Source organism: Trachypithecus francoisi, unplaced genomic scaffold (genome assembly GCF_009764315.1).
Source record: "Trachypithecus francoisi isolate TF-2019V2 unplaced genomic scaffold, Tfra_2.0 Lachesis_group2, whole genome shotgun sequence".
Taxonomy (NCBI): domain Eukaryota; kingdom Metazoa; phylum Chordata; class Mammalia; order Primates; family Cercopithecidae; genus Trachypithecus; species Trachypithecus francoisi.
Window position 1 is genome coordinate 130,547,336 of NW_022681465.1, and position 19,808 is coordinate 130,567,143.

The 19,808-nt window shown below is 39.0% G+C and overlaps 1 long non-coding RNA gene across 1 annotated transcript; it reads right to left on the bottom strand.

Moving 5' to 3' along the window:
- Positions 1–1,043: 1,043 nt before the first annotated feature.
- LOC117064560 lies at positions 1,044–10,658 on the bottom strand. The gene is made up of 3 exons (XR_004429531.1): positions 10,533–10,658; positions 1,449–1,461; positions 1,044–1,054 (listed from the first exon to the last, which is right to left on the bottom strand). It is a non-coding gene; the product is annotated as an uncharacterized LOC117064560 (long non-coding RNA).
- Positions 10,659–19,808: the final 9,150 nt, after the last annotated feature.

Genomic DNA, 19,808 nt, shown 5'->3' on the forward strand with positions numbered 1-19,808 from the left:
CACAGACTGCCTCTTGCAAAGGGTATTTTTAGGAAATCTTGTTCTTTTAAAGTTAGGTTAAAAAAAAAAAGAAGTCCATATACTACCTGACATAATGCCATATAATCAACACTGACGGTGAAAGCCAGGTAAACAAGCTAAGCTCACTTTTCTTACAGATAAACCCCACCCATAGAAGACCTTTACAAGAAAATCTGGCTACTTATGCAAAAAGAATATGGCAGAAGGAAGGAATATGTAGGTAAGTCACATCATCCCTGAGCCTCAGTTTTCCTGTTTGTCAAATGAAGTAATATAAATTACAGGGACTTTTACAGACCACAGAATCCACTCAGGCTTGTTTAAACAGAAAATGATTTATTATGAGCATACATAATTTCTGGGAAACATACTGGGTTGCCATTTAACCAGGAACAAGTGCACTTAAGAGACATGGCCAGCCACGCCATTGGCTATTCTGTGAAAGCTCTGTGGAAGATGTCGCCCACCATTCAGATCAAAAATGACAGAAGTAGGGAAGAGAAGTTTCATGGAGGCTGCCTCAGAAGAAGCAAACACCTCCACCACTGTGCTTGCCAGGAGACCCAGTCTCAATGTACATAACCCCTCTTCTTGCTAGTTTCCCACACACAAATATAGAAACCACAATACAAACCTGCACTAGACATGAGAGAAAGGTCTGAAACTGTCGCTTATCCTTGGCATAGGCTTTCTTTTTTTTTTTTTTTTTTTTTTTTTTTTTTTTTTTTTTTTTTTGAGGCGGAGTCTCGCTCTGTCGCCGGGACTGGAGTGCAGTGGCCGGATCTCAGCTCACTGCAAGCTCCGCCTCCCGGGTTCACACCATTCTCCTGCCTCAGCCTCCGAGTAGCTGGGACTACAGGCGCCCGCCACTTCGCCCGGCTAGTTTTTGTATTTTTAGTAGAGATGGGGTTTCACTGTGTTAGCCAGGATGGTCTCGATCTCCTGACCTCGTGATCCGCCCGTCTCGGCCTCCCAAAGTGCTGGGATTACAGGCTTGAGCCACCGGGCCCGGCCGGCATAGGCTTTCTGAGCACTTGCAGAACAGTAGAGTATTAAGTTAAAAAGCACAGGCTTTAGAGCAAAACCAACCTGGACTCAAAGATGTGTGATATTACTTTAACCTCTTTCAACCCTTCATTTTGACCCCCTGTTAGAAAGGAATTCTGTAAATAGAGATCAGGAATGCATAGTATCTAGTACATAGCATACACTCCATGCAAAGCAGCTATTAGCATTTTCTCTATGACACTAAGAAATATGTGAAAGTATATATTAGACATGCTTTTGCCTTCTTTCCTGTGAGCATCTCCTTGGCCCACTTTCTATACACAGCTTCATTGGCTTTATTTCTCTGCAAATGTTTGTTGCCACAGCCTTCCTAGGTGAAATGTCAATAATTGGCAACCTTCATTTCCAGTTTCTAATACACCTCTCTGAGACCTTCCTCTGCAGCCCACAGAGCAGCACAGCCACGTCCTACCACACACATGCTAGGCTCTGCACCTGGCCCTGAAACAGGAGTCATGAGGCACTCCAGGACAGATTGCTTGAATCTCTACTTCCTGGACACCAGGCCTGTCTCCATGGCACCATTCAGCTGAAAATAGACAAGAGGTTTATTTCAAGATCTAGGGAGGGGAAACAGATAGATGGGAAAATGATTAAAAGGAGAAACTGACAAGTCTTTCTGCAAATTTGAGAACTAACCCCATTCCTCTAAGAGCTTTCAGGCCACCCTGCCTTGTCACTCTCTCTTATTCCTCCTGGCCCGTAGCAGTCAATTGTTAAATGTCATAACTTGACCCAGGATTTTAATTTCATTTTTGCTATTTCCATCTCTTATTTTTTGTATCCTTCAAGACTATACGGTTCTACAAGAAAAGAGTCAAGATTTGTTTTTTGTTCTATATTCCCTCATTTCCTAGGTTAAAAAAAATGTGGCTTTGAAGTAAACTTTTTTTTTATTTCTCACCTACTTAATAGCTATGTGGTATTAGGCAGGTCATGCAACTTCCCTTAGTTTTAGTTTTTGGAAAGAGATATTAGTTTTAAAGCATCCAGCATAATAATTGGCATAATAAGAGATAGCTATCACCATGAACAGTGCCCAAAAATGTAGGCCCTAAACTCAGACTGTCCAGGTTTTTGTGTTGGTTCCAGCACTTATTGGCAGATTTATGTAACTACATTGTAATTTTCACATCTTCAAAGGTGAGTCCAATAATCCTCCAAAATATATCGCATTGCTATGAGAGTTGAGTGAGACAAGCCATGAGAAGGACTTAGCAAAATGCCTGTCCCAGAGTAAACTTCAGCAAAATCTCCCACTGCCTTCTCCTCAGAGGCTAAATGTGGGTCAGCCAAAAGAATACATGCCGTCTGAATCCTCTCTGTATTTCAAAAACATTCTTTGGCTTTCTTTTTAATCCAATCAACTAAATATTTCCTTATGACCTACTCTTCTTTTATCACCATATCCATCCTTCCTTCCTAGACTATCACTTGCCCTTCGTGTTTGATACTGTTACAAATTGAACAATGAGGGTACCTTCTGATAAATTAGTTATCATAGAGCATCAGGGCATTTAAGTACAGCGAGTGAGTGCAGACTTTTCCACAGATCTTGCCTTTTCACCTCCAGACGCCAATGGCCGAAGAGCAGAGATGGGCTCTTCAGGCTACATGGCTTGTGGCTCTGTTAAAATGAAAGGAAAAGAACAATACAAATGTAGAAGCACTCTTTAACTTCCCACACCACAAACTCAGCTGGAGTGTTCTGTAGGGTGTGCTTTTCTAAACATGACTCTGGCAACTGAACACGACACGAGGCTCCAGCCCACAGTCACCTTCCCTTTCTCAGAACTCTTGTTATGCTTCTTGTCTAACTTGGAATTGCTTAGATTTGGCTTATATTCTAGTTGTGTTGTCATTCTGTTAAGTTTCCTCAGCCTCCCTGGTATTCACCACTCTTGTCTATATAAGATTTTCCATTTACAGATTACTCTTACATACATAAATATACTCCTGAAAGTGGACCTTGAACTTCACTTCTCTTCCTTCCTAGTTCTGTGCCTGCATGGCCCAGAAGACTAAGCAGGACTTCTCCAAAATAAGAACACTGAAAGCGGAGACATTCTAGAAGCATGTTAAATAAAAGAAAACATGTATTAAGTGCCTACTTTGAGCCCTCACAAGTGAAGGGCTCACAAGCTGGTGAGGAAGACTTCTAAAGAACACATCGCTCTATGACATGAGAAGTCACATCTGTGTTTGACCCTGAGGGGAAGAAGCCACTCTATTAATGGTTCACACAAGGTTCAGGAACCTATGAATTTATCCTTTCACTAGAATGAGCTATATTTTCTGTCTTTTTCCCTTCACAAGCATCCAATTTCTTTCGGTTAGAGAACACTCGCCTCTTTGGAGGACTTCTCAAAAGCTGAGGAAGTGGTATATTTCATTCTTTCTCTATTTTTCTTTTTTCTTTTTTTTTTTTTTGAGATGGAGTCTCGCTCTGTCAACCAGGCTGGAGTGCAGTGGCGTGATCTTGACTCACTGCAAACTTCGCCTCCCCGGTGCAATTCTCCTGCCTCAACCTCCGAGTAGCTGAGATCACAGGAGCATACCACCACACCCGGCTGATTTTTTGTATTTTAGTAGAGACGGGATTTCACCTTGTTGCCTAGGCTGGTCTCGAACTCCTGAGCTCAGGCAATCCACCCGCCTTGGCCTCCCAAAGTGATAGGATTACAGGCATGAGTCACCACGCCCGGCCGGGACATTTCTTTAATTGGAAGCTCTGTACTCCTTTGCAATATTTTCAACGATTGATGTCTTTTCTTTTTCTTCCCCATTCACTAGTGTTTGAGTCTTCTTAGCTTAGTATTTTCCTTGCTGATGCTTTTATTGCTTAACTCAAAACTGATAGGGTGTTATGAGGCTACATTTTGCTTTGGCCAGAACCAGAATTTTTCATTGATGTTCTTGGTTGCTGAGAAGAAAAGGCAAGCTTAAGATCACAGAGTTGTTTGTGTGTTCGTTTGTTTTTAATTCTCAGTCTTTGAAGAAATGTCAACTCTTCTTGGTCACACATTCTTAGAAGAACCAGATATAAATGGATAGGATTTCCCATGTAGCAGGACTTTGGTGGCATCAAAATAATACAATATTATTAGCCTGATATCCAAAATCCAGAAGAACCATGAGCCATTAGCAAATCACAAAATTATTGAATCAACGCTGCAGTGGGAGGAAAGTAAAACATGCACTGGGGTTTCTTACACTTTGAATGTTGGGCGTAGAAAATGAAGCTGAATCTAATAGGTAACTGTACCTGCAATAAGAAGAAAGAATCCTATAGGAGAATGTTAAGGCAGCATCAAACTTCTAATTTGGGAATGAGCCAAATTATAGTTCCAATTTGGTTCTTGCCTTCTGATCTACCAAGTGGCAGGTGTGCAAGCAGATTGTAGAGAGCTATTTTCTCTTGTCCTTGTGCACAGAAGAACGGGAAACATATTTAATAGACTGAAATAATATAAAATCCAGAAGCAACTTTTGAGATCTCTGTTACTGCCTACACGGGTTTTAAGTAATGAAATCAGATCCCAGATAGTGTAATTGGTATGCCAGGTACTACGCAGCTATCAATGGCAGAGCTAAGATTTGAACTCAGCATCTTTAACTTTTTGTCCACCAGTCTTTGAAATATGTGTGTGTATGTGTGTGTGTGTGTGTATAAATATAAATATATATATATATATATATATATTTTGTTTTGTTTTGTTTTGTTTTGTTTTGTTTTGAGACAGAGTCTCACTCCGTCACCCAGGCTGGAGTGTAGTGGCGTGATCTCAGCTCACTGCAACCTCTGCCTCTCAGGTTCAAGCAATTCTCCTGAGTCAGCCTCCCAAGTAGCTGGGATTACAGGCACCCACTACCACGCCTGGCTAATTTTTTTGTACTTTTAGTAGAGACAGGGTTTCACTATGTTGGCTGGTCTCGAACTCTTGACTTCAGGTGATAAGCTCGCCTTGGCCTCCCAAAGTGCTAGGATTACAGGCACGAGCCACCACACCCAGCTAGTCTTTGAAGTCTAAACGCCTCATGCCTTTGAAGGAATACTCATCCTTGATCCTCATTATTAGAGGAATCCTAACTGTTTTCATTTTTAAAAAGTTGCCACTTTGGTATTATTGGTTCTCCAATATGACAGGAATTTTAAATATTGTTCATCACCCAGGCATGTATTCTAATAACACAGTTTGAGTCAAGGTTACAAAGTCACTAATTGCAATTAAAGTGTGTGGTGTTTGGCCATGCTAATGTCAGAGAAGCAAGCAAATAGTACATTGAATTAACATGGGAGAAATCAATTCAAGGATGTCATATCTCAACAGGGGACTGGTTTCTCAAGTCAACTTCTAAAGCAAACACAACACATAGTTGAAATTACCTTTCAATGCCCCTCAGAAGGCACTACACTGGATATCATAATACTAACTCTCAGAATATCCAACACAGACTACATTTGCTCCAATTTTGGAACAGATTGCTCTCCCTTCAGTTGAGCACCAGATGAAGTGGTGAGTTGGCTTGCATTCAGGGGCAATGTTGTATGAAAAATATGTATCTTTAAACACTAAACACTCAGCACAGCGAGATGCTCACTCCATGGGAAACACAAGAGAACTTACTACCAACGGAGGAATGGCAGATCGAGGCTTCCATGTTGGGCTGCCTCAGGCCATATGTTTGAGTCGAGGGACTGGTGAGATTGCCTGCATTATTTAAACTCTTCCCGTTCTCTTTCCTTCTCATAATCTCTGCTGAGCTCCTAGAGTTAAGTTTGCCAAAAATAAATGTATGTTGAGACTTGACTGAACTTATCTATGAAATTTAGCCAGTTTGGTTGTGACAAGTCACTGACTCAGGATAATGAAATGACATATATTCACATATATACTTATTTATACTGACTTCTCTGCACAAGAGCCTCTGTGCTTTCATCTCACCTGCATTTATTATTAATGGTAGGGTGAAAATTGTTTAAAGGTAATGTAATTGGGACTCAGGAGAACTAGGTTCTAATCTTGGTTCTACAATTAACTAGCTGAGAGACTTTGCAAAACGTGTCTAACCTCTAAGTCTCAGATTCCTCATCTTCAAAGAGGGGGCTCAGACAAGATTCTAAATTTATATTAAGAGTTTATACTGCCAGTTAGTGCAAGCACTGGGACTTCACTCCAAAATAGAACACAGACTGCAGATGGGTAATGTCGTGCATCTCGCTCTCTCTCTCTCCCCTTCTTCCCTCTCTCTCTCATTCTGTTCCCTCTTCTCTCCTTTTCTAGTCTCTTTCTGATCCCTCCTCTTTCTGATCCTCCCCTCCTCTTGCTACTTTCATGCCCTCCCTCCTTTCCCCTCTTCCTCCATCCCTCCTTTTCTACCTTCTTTCTGTCCTCCCTTTCACTCTTCCCTCCTTCCTTCCAAACCATATTTGGGTGTCTATTGTATGCTAGGGACTGCATAGACCCTAGGGATACAAAGATAAACTTGAGATTGTACCATACTCTCTCTTGTACTTTGAAAATTATTTTTCATTCACTTATCATAAATGCAGCTGAGCAATCCAGTCTGATACTATTGTCATAGAATAATTCAGTGTGAAGTTTCTTTGGAAAATCACATCCTTTATTCAATTTAGATAAGCAAAAATAGTTTTTAAGTTTCAGTAGGAAGTCACAAAAATCATTTTAAAGTATTGAAAAGTTTCCTGAAGTTCTCTATGCTCTATTAATTGATAAGATATAAAGACTAAAAGCATCTATCATAGTATCCAGGGCCATGTGAAATATTTCTCCCACTATACTTCATTTAGCCTTAGGGCCAGGATAGAAAGAGCCTAGGTATGGAATTAGACGGACATAGTTCACATTGTAGCTCCATCACTTACCAGTTGGGTCACCTTAGATGCATAACTTCACTTCTCAGGGTAGCTGATTGTGCAATTATAAAATGCAAGTTATAATATTTACCTTGCAAGACTGTGGTGAGGAATGACACAGTGCAGGCGAAGTGTCACTCCTCACCATAGTTCTGCACATATCATAGGTGTACACATAATAAGTATGTGAGAGTGCTACACACACAGTAGATACAGAAGAAAAGATAACAGTGCATAATTATCAACATAATTCTAGAGAAAGGAACTCACACTCACATAGCACCTTCCATGTGTCAAGAGTTGCGTTATTAGATTGGGACAGGAGAGCATCAAATTGATCTTAAAGTGTATGATGACTCGAACAAAACAGACATTAATTTATCACTTATCTAACAATGCAAGTGGATGTTCCTGGTTGGCAGCTAGCTTCCATACATGTAGTGATTCTGAGACACAGGATCCTTCTGTCTTGTGGTTTGGTCACCCTGATCATCACATATATTCCACCGACAAAGAGAGGATGAAGAGGCACCCCTGCTTCCTGGAAATACTGGTCTAAAAGTGACACATAAATCACTTTGTTTTCAGCCCAATAATGAGAACTACTCACTCACATGGGCACAGCCTATTGTAAGGGAGAGCTAGAAAATGTAGTTACAGCTGAACAGTCACTTCTCAAAAGCGCGGTGGCTCAAGCCTGTAATCCCAGCACTTTGGGAGGCCGAGACGGGCGGATCACGAGGTCAGGAGATCGAGACTATCCTGGCTAACACGGTGAAAACCCGTCTCTACTAAAAATACAAAAAAACTAGCCGGGCGAGGTGGCGGGCGCCTGTAGTCCCAGCTACTCGGGAGGCTGAGGCAGGAGAATGGCGTAAACCCGGGAGGCGGAGCTTGCAGTGAGCTGAGATCCGACCACTGCACTCCAGCCCGGGCGACAGAGCGAGACTCCGCCTAAAAAAAAAAAAAAAAAAAACGACTCTATATCAAGAAAGGACAACAAAATGTTGATGGGCAGTTAACTCTCCCTACTACAGTGACTTCAACCATATCACGCCTTTAAATCTATGAAGTTTGTATTATATTATTATAGGTAGGTATTATAAAACCTCAACTTATTGATAAGGAAATTGCAAGTCAGTTCGTAAGTAATCTGCAGGTCACACACATCCATAGGTCCACTCCAACGCTGACTCAAGCATTCCCAATCCTGCCTCACTGTAGTCCTGTGGAACAGAATTCACAGATTCCTAAGTGCTATGTGGACTATACCCTCATGGCTTTGGCCCAAAGGGTATAATTTACATGCAAAATATGTAGTTGTAGGCTTTCTTGAACATCAGAACATCTGGCAACTCTAAGTCCCCATTCCTGCAGGGATGAAATTGCCTGAAGTTGAGTATTTGCTCCCAGCTTTCAATGTTTTCAAGCTGGCACTTGTCTTGTGATCCATTCATCACTATCCTTTCCCTCCCCAATTTATCCCTGCTCAGCTCCACCTATTATCATCATCTACCTAGACTCTCTGGGCATGTGAGCTGATTACATCTACTATAAGGTATCTTTTTTTTTTTTTTTTTTTTGATGGAGTCTCTCTGCAACACCCAGACTGGAATGCAGTGGTGCAATCTCAGCTCACTGCAACCTCCACTTCCCGGGTTCAAGCAATTCTCCTGCCTCAGCCTCCCGAGTAGCTGGGACTACAGGCACATGCCAGCAAGCCCGGCTAATTTTTGTATTTTTAGTAGGGTTTGACCCTATTGGCCAGGCTGGTCTCAAACTCCTGACCTCAAGTGATCCACCCGCCTCAGCCTACCAAACTGCTGGGATTACAGGCATGAGCCACCGCACCCAACCCCAAGTATCTTTATTATTTTAGTTCTTGAAAGGGAGCATCGACACTTCATTCTAAAAACTTGCAACAGTGATGAGCAGTTAAAAGACATTAAATATGTATTTCTTTTTGAAACTGTCAAAAGGGGATTAATACTCTTTGTGCCTCTTCAAATTTTGTGGATCTCACTCCTATCTTTCACCTCAGATGATTATTTCTTCCTGCTTTGCAAACACATCTAAATAAATTTCCCTGCAACCTGGTCTCTGTGGGTACAGAATGAGCTCTCCTACTCTGCAAGATTGGTTTTGCATCTTTTGTCCTAGTTCCCTCCCTCCCTGTACTTATCTATACTCCTCATTCCACTCACAACAATAGCTTGACTTCTATCGGTTCCATCCATCTAATCAATGCATCAGCTATTTGTCAACAGAGCCCAGTGAGTTTTGACTCCATGTTTGCAAGATTAGAGTTCAGTGAAGAAGTTGAAAAGCAGAGGAAAAAGGACGTAGAGGGAAGATGGACATTGATTGTAGAGATGCATGAGCTGCTAATCTACTCCCTCTGAGCATGAAAATCATCTTCAGCTTTGCAGTCTGAGACACTGCACCTCAGAGGATGCAGATTGTCCAGACAGGCCAGTCTCATCAGATTTAATTTCATGCAACTTTAATTCAAAGTCATAACTCTCTGATCCATCAACCAGGCTCTGATATGACAGTGTAGTGACTTGTAGCATGAAAAGCATTCATAGAATTCTCAATATCTAAAATTTGTCATTTGAGTTCCCCAAGAGGAAGTTTCTTTTTAAAAGTTGCTTCACTGTATGTACTTTCTATCATCAGGTGGATTATTTATTCGACTCTTTTCATGCTCTATCTCAGAATTGAGTTTTTATCTTAAAACAATTGTCTTAACATTGCTAGAAATACATCTATTATAATCGTCTTTTAGCTGTTTTTTATTTACACTATTCCCCCTTTATTCATGAGGGATATGCTCTGTGTTAGGGTTCTTAGAGGTACAGAACTAATAGGATATATGTATCCTATATATATACACACACACGCACACATATATATATACATGTGCGTGTATATATGTATATATATGTATGTGTGTATATATATATGTGTGTGTATATATAGAGAGAGAGAGAGAGAAAGGAGTTTATTAAGTGTGTATATATATGGATATTATATATATGGAGAGAGAGGAGTCTATTAAGTATTAACTTATATGATCACAAAGTCCCACAATAGTCTGTCTGCAAGCTGAGGAGCAAGGAGAGCCAGTCTAAGTATTTCAAAACTACAATAGTTCAGGAAAAGTTTAAGGCACTACTCCATTTACAGGTCATCTACAGTCACTCAAACCTCACCACTGATCATTTAAATATTTGTGTCAGATAAGCTACACTATGTACTGATGATTAATCGAGTGTTGATAATGACCTTTTGGTTAATGAGAGTAATGAAGTCTTTTTGTTTTTTTTTTGAGAGAATGATGCTATAGAGATGATTCAACTATTAAAGGGACATAAACTTTATGTTGATTTCCTAATTGTGGTGATGTGTTAGCCTTGATTTTCCTTGAAACATTAGCTGTATTTTAGAAGGATATAATTGTTCCTGTGGACATTGTTGATACAACTGTGGAAGGTTCAAGTAAATAAACTGGCCCACATAGTTTCTGCCCACTTCCTTGCCTTCCCCTGAACTGTGTTCTGACCAACTGAACTGAGCAACTCAAGCCAAAAAATTGTAGCTAATACTTCTGCCCACCACCTACACCCAGTGTGGGAATTTTGCAAGAGTTTCTAAGGAAATTTCAGACATATAACATTTAATAAAATTCATAGTTATGAAAAAAAAAAAAAATAACTGAAGAACTTGGAGTCTGACGTTTGAGATCAGGAAGCATCCAGCACAGGAGAAAGATGTAGGCTGGGATGCTAGGCCCGTCTCATTGCTTCACATTTTCTGCCTACTTTATATTCTCTGGCAGCTGATTAGATGGTTCTCACCCAATTAAGGATGGGCCTGCCTTCCCCAGCCCACTGACTCAAATGTTAACCCTCACAGACACACCCAGGATCAATATTGCAACCTTCAATCCAATCAAGTTGACACTATTAACCATCACATGCTCCAAGACCTCCAGTGGATGCCTGAAACTAGAGATGGTACCAAATCCTATAAATACTGTGTTTTTTTCCTATACATATATACATATAATAAAGTTTAATTTATAAATTAGGCATGGTAACAGATTAAAAACAACAATAATAAAATAGAACCATTATAACAGTATACTGTAATAAAAGTTATGTGAATGTGGACTCTCTCTCTCTCTCAAAATGTCTCGTACTGAACTCTGCTTAACTTAAACCACAGAAAGCAAAACCACAGATAAAGGGAGACTGCTGTATTTTATTATTTTTTTAATCTACCGACTTAAAAAATTATAAATGTACAATACCATGTTGTTAACTACAGGCACAATCTTGTATAGCTGATCCCTAGAACTTACTCATCTTGCTTAACTGAAATTGTATACCCATTTAACAGAAACTCCCCACTTTCCTCCACCCTCAATCCTTGACAACTGCCATCATACTCTCTGATTCTGATTCTGAATTTTGGCTATTTTAGATACCTCATAAGTGAAATCATGCAGTATTTGTCCTTTTATGACTGATTTCTTTTCCTTAGCATAATGTCCTCAAGGTTTATCCATATTGTCTCTTGGCAGGGTCTTCTTTTTTAAGGATTAATAATATTTCACTGTGTGTGTGTGTATATATATATATATATATATATATATATAAACATTTTATTTATTTTATTATAAATATTCTTATCTATTCATCTGTCAGTGGACATTTAGCTTGTTTCCATATATTAGCTATTTAGCTATTGTGAATAATGCTACAATTAACATGGTAGTACCTATGTATCTCTTTGATCCTGATTTTCATTCTTTTGGAGATATACTCAGAAGTGAGATAGCTGGATCATTGGTAATTCCATTTTGTATTTTTTTGAGGCACTTCATACTGTTTTTATGTAGTTACTGCAACATTTTACATTTCCACCAACAATGTACAACTACTCTATTTTCTACACAGTTTTGCTAAGACTATCTTTTCTTTTCTTTCTTTGAAAATAACCACTCAAATAGGTGTGAAGGGATATCTCATTGTGGTTTTGATTAGCACTTCTTGAGTGATAAGTATCTTTTCATGTATCTGTAGCCATTTGTATGTCTCTTTTGGAGAAATGTCTATTTAAGTCCTTTGCTCACTTTTTAATTAGTTTTTGTTTTGTTTTGTTTTGTTTTCTTGCTGTTGTGAGAGTTATTTCTATATTTTGGATATTAATTCCTTATCAGATAGTTTTCAAATATTTTCTCGCATTCTGTAGGTTGCCTTTTCACTCTGTTAATTGCTTTCTTTGCTATGTAGAACCTTTTAGTTTGATAGTCTCACTTGTCTAATTTCATTTTGTTGTTTATGCTTCTGGTGTCATATTCATGAAATCATTGGCATTCTCAATGTCATGAAGCTTTCCCCCTGTCTTCTTTTAGGAGTTTTAAAGTTTCAGGTTTTACATTATAGTTTTTAATCCATTTTACTCACAGTGAAAAACTGAAAGCTTTTCCTCTAAGATTAAAAACAAGGCGCCCACTCTCATCACTTCTATTCAACATAGTACTGGGAGCCCTACCCAGAGCGATTAGGCAAGAAACACAAAGAAAGTCATCTAAATCAGAAAAGAAGGACTAAAATTATTTGTTGATGATATGATTCTATATGTAGAAAATCCTAAAGACTACACACACACACACACAAACATCTGTTAGAACTAAAAATAATACAATAAAGTTGCAATATGCAAAATTGACATAAAAGTCAGTTGCATTTCTATATACTAACAAAAAATATGAACAGGAAATTAAGAAGACATTGCATTTACAGTAGTATATTTAAAAATAGGAATAAACTTAATCAAGGAAGTGAAAGATTTGTTCATTGAGAGCTGCAAATCATTGATGAAAGAAACAAGACAAAAATAAATGATAAAACATTTCATATTTATGGATTAGAAGACTCTTCATTGTTAAAATGTCCACACTACCCAAAGCAATCTATACATTCAATACAATCCTTTTCAAAATCTCAATGCCATTTTTTACAGAAATAGAGAAAACAATTCTAAAATTCATTTAGAATTACAAAATACAATGAATAGCCAAAGCTATCTGAAGAACGAACAAAGCTGGAGGTATTACACCTCTTTATTTCAAAGTATATTACAAAACTATAGTAATTAAAACAGTATGGTACTGGCATATAAAAGATGCATAGATTAATGTAATAAAAAGCAGGAAAATAAACCCATGCATATACGGTCAACTGATCTTTGACAAGGGTGCCAAGAATACACAATGGGGAAAGAATATTCTTCCACAAATGGTGCTAGGAAAACTTGATATCTATATGCAAAAGAATTAACATGGACCTTTATCTTATATCCTACACAAAAATTCTTCATTTAGCTTCCTAATTGCTCATTCTTCTGTCCTCGCTAACTTAATCCTTCTTCAAATCCCCAAAGTAATACTTCTAAGAGAGACCAACAAAATTGTTTCATCATTTAACACAGTATGTCCTGCAATGGGTCCCACAGATCACTAGTCCAACAAGAGGAGAGTTGCTCAGGATCCTAAAAAGAGGGTTTCATGCTCATGAAGGTTTGGTGAGTCTATCCACTTTATTGTTTTTAGCATATATTCATGACACAAGTTAACCAATTAAAAGTTCTAAACTTGCCTCAGTTAACAAAACAAAAACCATCTAAATATAACTCAGCATTTCCCATGTTTATTCTACTATAAAATCTTAATCATTCCCTCTTGTATTGTAAAACACCTAGCCATGTCTGCTGGAATTAGTATCCCATAATAAACTTCCTGAGAAACGTTTTACTACCACGAAAATGTGTTTTATTAGACAGAAATGCTTATTTGTCTCTTTCTTTTTTGCATTTTTCCTCAATCCTATTACATGTGCTAGAGTGAATTGTTGATTACCATTTTTCATCCCTTCCAGTATCCACAATCTCTGCCGTGTAACTTTTCAGTTCCTCTCATAAGTGCTGACTTTGACCATGGAACTTGTTTTGCCCAATGGTATATTATTAACAGACAAAATATGAGCAACAGATTTAAATGGGCATGCATAATTGAGCTTGTTCTCTCATACTTCTGCCATAGTCATGAGAAAAACATGCCTCAACGAACCACCTGTTCCAGAAAAGGATGAAAGACACATGGGACAAAGTAGCCCCAGCCAACTCACAGACCTGCAGCCTGAAGCAGGGCTTCCCCAGCTGAACAGCAGAGGATGATCAAGAAATTAATACTTATGTTGTCTGCCTCTGAAATTTTGAGGTTGTTTGGCAGGCAGCTATAGTTTACTAACATAACATGCTAGCTTCTATTCCAGAAAACATCAGATACAAATTGAAACACAAAACAAAACAAAAAAAGGTGCTCTTTACCTTCAAAGATCTCATAGTAAGAGAGAGGAGAAATAAATAACAAGCTATAGTTCAAGACAAAATAAAAATAAGGGTGCCAAAAGAAGTACTAATAATATGCTATGGAAACATAAAAGTAAACTGAGGTTATCCAGATGTTCTTGACCAAGAAGGTAGAATTATGGCTGGTTTTTAAAGGATTATACTAGAAGTAGAATCAAGAAAAAAGCCATTCCAGGCTAGTGGAACAGCACGCATGAAAAGCATAAACTTTTCCCCCTCGAGGGAGTGATAGTTTTCTGTTTGAAACTGAGAAAACTAGATACCTGCTGGAGATCACATAACTAGTATATTGCGAGGTCTCCGGACTCCAGTTCTAGACTCTGTTTCCTATGTATTTACATAGCCTGGTATAAAATAAAAAAGCAAAAAATGGAAAACTAGCTTGCTGCTGTGCCTGAAAATATCCAAAAGTGTATAGGAGAAAGCAAATGAAGTAAATTATGTATATCAGACTGGTAGTAATGATCATTATCATCATCATTATCATCACAACACAAAGAACAACTGCAATAAAAACAAAACATGCAGTAGCCACAATAGTTGATGTGTATTGCTCACTTAACACGAGCTAGACTCTGTTCTAAGTGCTTTTTATATGTTATCTTATTTGTTCTTCATAACAATAACCCTATGAGGAAAGTACTATTATTAGACCCACTAAACAAGGTAAAATAAGTACAGAACAGATAAGTTATACCACTTTTCCATGGTCACACTGTAACTGGGGAAGTTAAAACTATTCCTGTCTGTTCCAGAGGCCTAAGTTCTAACAACTGTGTTTAACTTCAACAAAAAAAATTAGAATCCTCTCTGGGGGCTTTAAAAAAACATTCATGTCCACGTTCTGCCTATACCAGGAAAACTAGAGCCTCCATTGTGGGGTCCCAAGCATCAAACAATCTTAAAAGCTCACCTGGTGATTCTTTGGCACAGCAAGTGTTCAGAGCCACAAGTAAAGCAAGGCTGGATAGAGTCACAGACAGACAGATGGGCTGGAGTCAGAGTGTTCACAAAGAGCAAGAAAGCAAAACAAGCAAAAAAAACCTATCAGACAGAAGTCAAACAGGGTAAAACTGGCCTACGAGTTTGCTCACAAGTTTATAAATCAATGGGGAAAAACTTGGAATTAATTTCCTGATAAGGGCAATCTTCTCAATGGAGAAAGATTTCCAGAATAACCCACTGGAGCATAATTGACCCACATTATGAGCAATCAAAGGTGGTAATAATACTAGATAGTATTTGGGCTCTTCAGAGGAAAGGAAGAAAGAAGAGATGACAGATTCTGTCATTTTTCCTGGTCTGAATCTAAATAAAATTGTGAAATGGTTCAGGGTAGAGTGAACCATCATCTCACTTCTCTTTCTGGATTCTCTTGTATTCCTTTCCCTACGTGTGAAAGACCTACACATTTTCCTTAGCTCCCCAGTGCAGTGTACATGCTCAGGTCCTCGAGGCAACTGGGCCTATGATACATCTGCCCCTAAAATGCATAGTTCCCCTGGGCAATACTTGCTCGTGTAAAACTCCTCACTGAGACTGGATGTAGTCTGAGAAGCCTCAGCATTAGGCAGCCCCTGAGAATCAATCAGCACTGGCACATAGGTGTACACATCAGCCTTGCCACCACAGCCTGAGAACCAAGTAAGATGGCTTTGAGGCAGTGGGACAACTTCCACACCGGAAGAGGTCAAGTAATGGCAAGAAAGTACAGCTGCTGGGTGCAAATGATTCCCTTGCCTCCTCCATTTGATTAATTGTTCTTTGCATATTTCTTTGTCACATACAAAGGAGGTTTTGTTGTTGTTGTTGTTGTTTGTTTTATTTACCAAACCAGACCTCACATTTGCATGTTCCTGGTCCACACAGTTTTGGTGAAGACCTCACTGGCTATAGGTCCAACAGCACATGATAGAAGATAAAGTCTTTCACATGTGTGCTTTGCTTCATAGAAGTCCACATCCGAGGGCAGTGTCACTTTGATCCCCTTCAAAACTCTGTGAGTGATGCAGGGTAACTGGATGATGAAATGGAAGCTCAAAATGTAAAGAGTGGTTTTAGAATATTAGAGTTGGAAGGAAATTGTCTCAGCTCATGACATAGTTTATCTTAGGATTGGAATCATGTATTCAGCCAACAGACATTTTCTAAACACCTATCCTGTGCTGGGTATCAGGTTCTATCTGGTAGAAATAGATAAATAAAACAAATTTGATGTCTTAAAGGAGTCTGTATTCTAGAACAGAGTTAAGGGGAAAGAAACAACAACTGTGGACTGTGGGCCAAATTTGACCCAACACGTGTTGTGCTAAATCAAGTTCTACTGGAACACAGCCATGCCCATTTGTGTACATACTATCTATGGCTACTTTTGTGTTACAATAGTAAGAGTTGCATAGTTGTGACAAAAACTGGGTGGCTTGCAAAGCCAAAAATTTTTACTGACCCTTTACAGAAAGTTTGCTGATCCCTAATGTAGTAGAAGGAAGGTTAAATGAAATCAAATGTGGCAGGTGTGACTGTAGAATCCTATGTAATGTATATGGTATAGGCTAAATCAAGCAGGTGAGTTCTCAGAAAATAATAATAATAATAATAATAAAGATGCCTTGAAAGGGATCCAAGCAGAGAGGCAGGATACAGAAATGCCAGGTGGAGGTAACAGGGTCAGGAAAATGATAGAGAGGAAACAGCAGGTTCATGAGAGCTGACCACGTATTGTGCGGTGAATGGGGCATGGGAAAGGAGGAAGAAGAGTCAGTAGAGAGTCCTCCAGGAGGACTTAGTACAGAAAGCTGAAGTCCCTAACTCTGGTGCCAATAATCCTTGAAACTTGTTTGTGACAAATACAAGTTATACTAAAAATGAAACCCGTATTTCTCTTCCAGGGTGAGCAATCCTCCAGGGGCATTTAAGTTTTGACAATCATGATGCCATGATATGATCATATGAGTCATAATTTTAAAGAACAAATTGAATTTCTGTTAAATGGGTTTTGAACTATTTTATACCCTTATAATAGTTCATAGCAATAGAATAATAACTAACAGCTAAGGAGAGTTACAGGGCACTGTGAGAGCGTATTATCAGGAGATCTGGTTTAATCCAGGGAGAATAGAGAAGTTGGTCCCAAGGAACTGACATTAAAGACAGATTCAAGAGGTGAGTAGATACTAGCCAGGGAAAGAGTCAAATAATCACATGAGATTTCTTAACATCTCAAAATCTGCAAAGCCAACTTATTCCAAGATGGTACTCTATTCTCTGTGTTAAAATCTCATTGTATCCATCTGTAAAATGAAAATAATAATGATACTCACTTGGTAGCATTGCTCTGAAAACAAAAGCAAGTGATGCATGAAAGATGTTTCACATAAGGGCTAGCACACAGTAAGCATGCAAGAAATGTTAGCCATCCATCTTAGTACCTGTGTTTTTCTTCTAGTCTCTGAGAATGCTAAGTCTGTCTTTATTGCCATGTGCGCCTTTCAGAGTCAAGGTGGAAAAAAAATTTAGGTCTATAAATCAAAATGCTGATTTTGGAATATCATTTACTACAGTATTTTTGGTGAATCCGTGAATCTCAGAGTCACCAGGAAACGAGAATCCAAGAAATGCCACCTCCCACTGACTGTGGGGATCCCTTTTCAAAATCTCGAGAAGATGGTTCTTTGAATACCCACTTGGATCATGTCAGTGATGGGACCACTTCCTCCCTGACTGGGCAGCTCTGATCTCAGGAAAATTTTTCTCCACATGGAGCCCAAATTAACTTTCCTGAGGCAGGCACACATCGGCCCTAGTTCTGTCCACTGCTTCACATAGAAGGTGGCTTCTGTCGATTCCACGTGACAACTCTTCAAACCACCTGACCCCAGCCTTCTCATGCAGAGCCCAGGCCACAGGATGGGATCCCTCTCCTGCATTGTGCCATCTTTTCTCTCTGAAATCAGTGATTTGAAAAGACAGAGGTCTTCTACACCACAAAGCTCACATCTTATTCATCTCTGTATCCAAGTCCTAAGCATAGCGAGTCTTACATAGTAGACACTCAGAAAGTGTCTGTTGGTAAATAAAGGAAAGCATGCCTACTTTAAAGCATATAACTTTTTAAAAAGCAGCATACAACTGAATAAGATTTTGATCAGTTTTATTCCAAATGCTAAGGTGCATCAGAAAAACATCATGAAGTTAGTAAAGCTGCAGATTTCTGGACTATACCCTCAGAGACTCTGATTCCATCAAGTTGGAGTCCTGGGCACTTGCATTTTTATCAAGCAACTTGGGTATCTTTGAATTGGGTGAGCTACTGAACACACTTGGATAAACATGCCTTAAGCACTCCAGAAAGCAATCCAACTTTTACTAAACTTGATATTTGGAAGTAGCAAACACATTTTAGTTACTTTTACTTAGAACATCTTTTCATTTGCTCTCTTATTTTTTTCTCCTTGAAGCATTTTTTTCTCAGTTACCCAGCCATAGTTACCCTCTCATGCTGAGTGGTAAGTATGCTCCATCTATTACCTTCTTTGCAGACCTCCTAAGGAGATAATTAGGCACTGCAATTGATTGCAATTTATTAATCAGAGCAGGATGTTATAGTGTTGGGGCGGAAGAAGCACAGTACTGAAGTCTAGTACAAAAGCAAGGCAAGTACACAGAGTGACAGGGGAATAAGACAAAAATCACCACCAAATCATGGGGTGTCTTAAGCAGATGCCCTATTTTACACTGTGGTTTCCCAATCTATTAAATGGAAGTCTTAAAACCTCCCTGGTCTACCCCCACAGCCAGATGTGAGGTTCATTTTCTAAATATTTACTAAGTGTCTACTATGCAATAGGTACTGTCCTTGGTGCTAAGGACACATCAAGAAAACAAGGCCAAATCCTCACTTTATGAAGAGACAGGTGATAAACACGTAAACACATAGACTTATACTATACTATATTATACTACACAAAAAACAAGTAGAACTGAATGGGAGGATAGAGAGAGAAGAATATAAGAGTGCTGGTGCAGTCTCCTGTTACACAGGAAGGTCAGAGAAGGACTCTCCAAGGAGGCAATATTTGAGCAGAAATCTAACTGATAGTGTGTGCCTCATGAAGACTAGAAAGAACTGCTCAAGAAAAGAGAACGTCTAGGTGGGTGTCAGTGGGTGAGGAGTGAATGCCACAAATTGGAGAAAGAGCAGGAAGGCCTGCATGACTGTTGAGAATGGGTGAGTAGGAAAATGGTGGACCCAAGATTATACAGGTGGAAACATTGTGAAGTGTAGTATATAAAGGGAAAGTATTATTTTTACAGAATATTAAATCAGCAGAAATCTAAGTAGTTACCTAATCCAACCTATTCATTCAACAGGTGGGATTACACACACCCAAAGAGACTAACA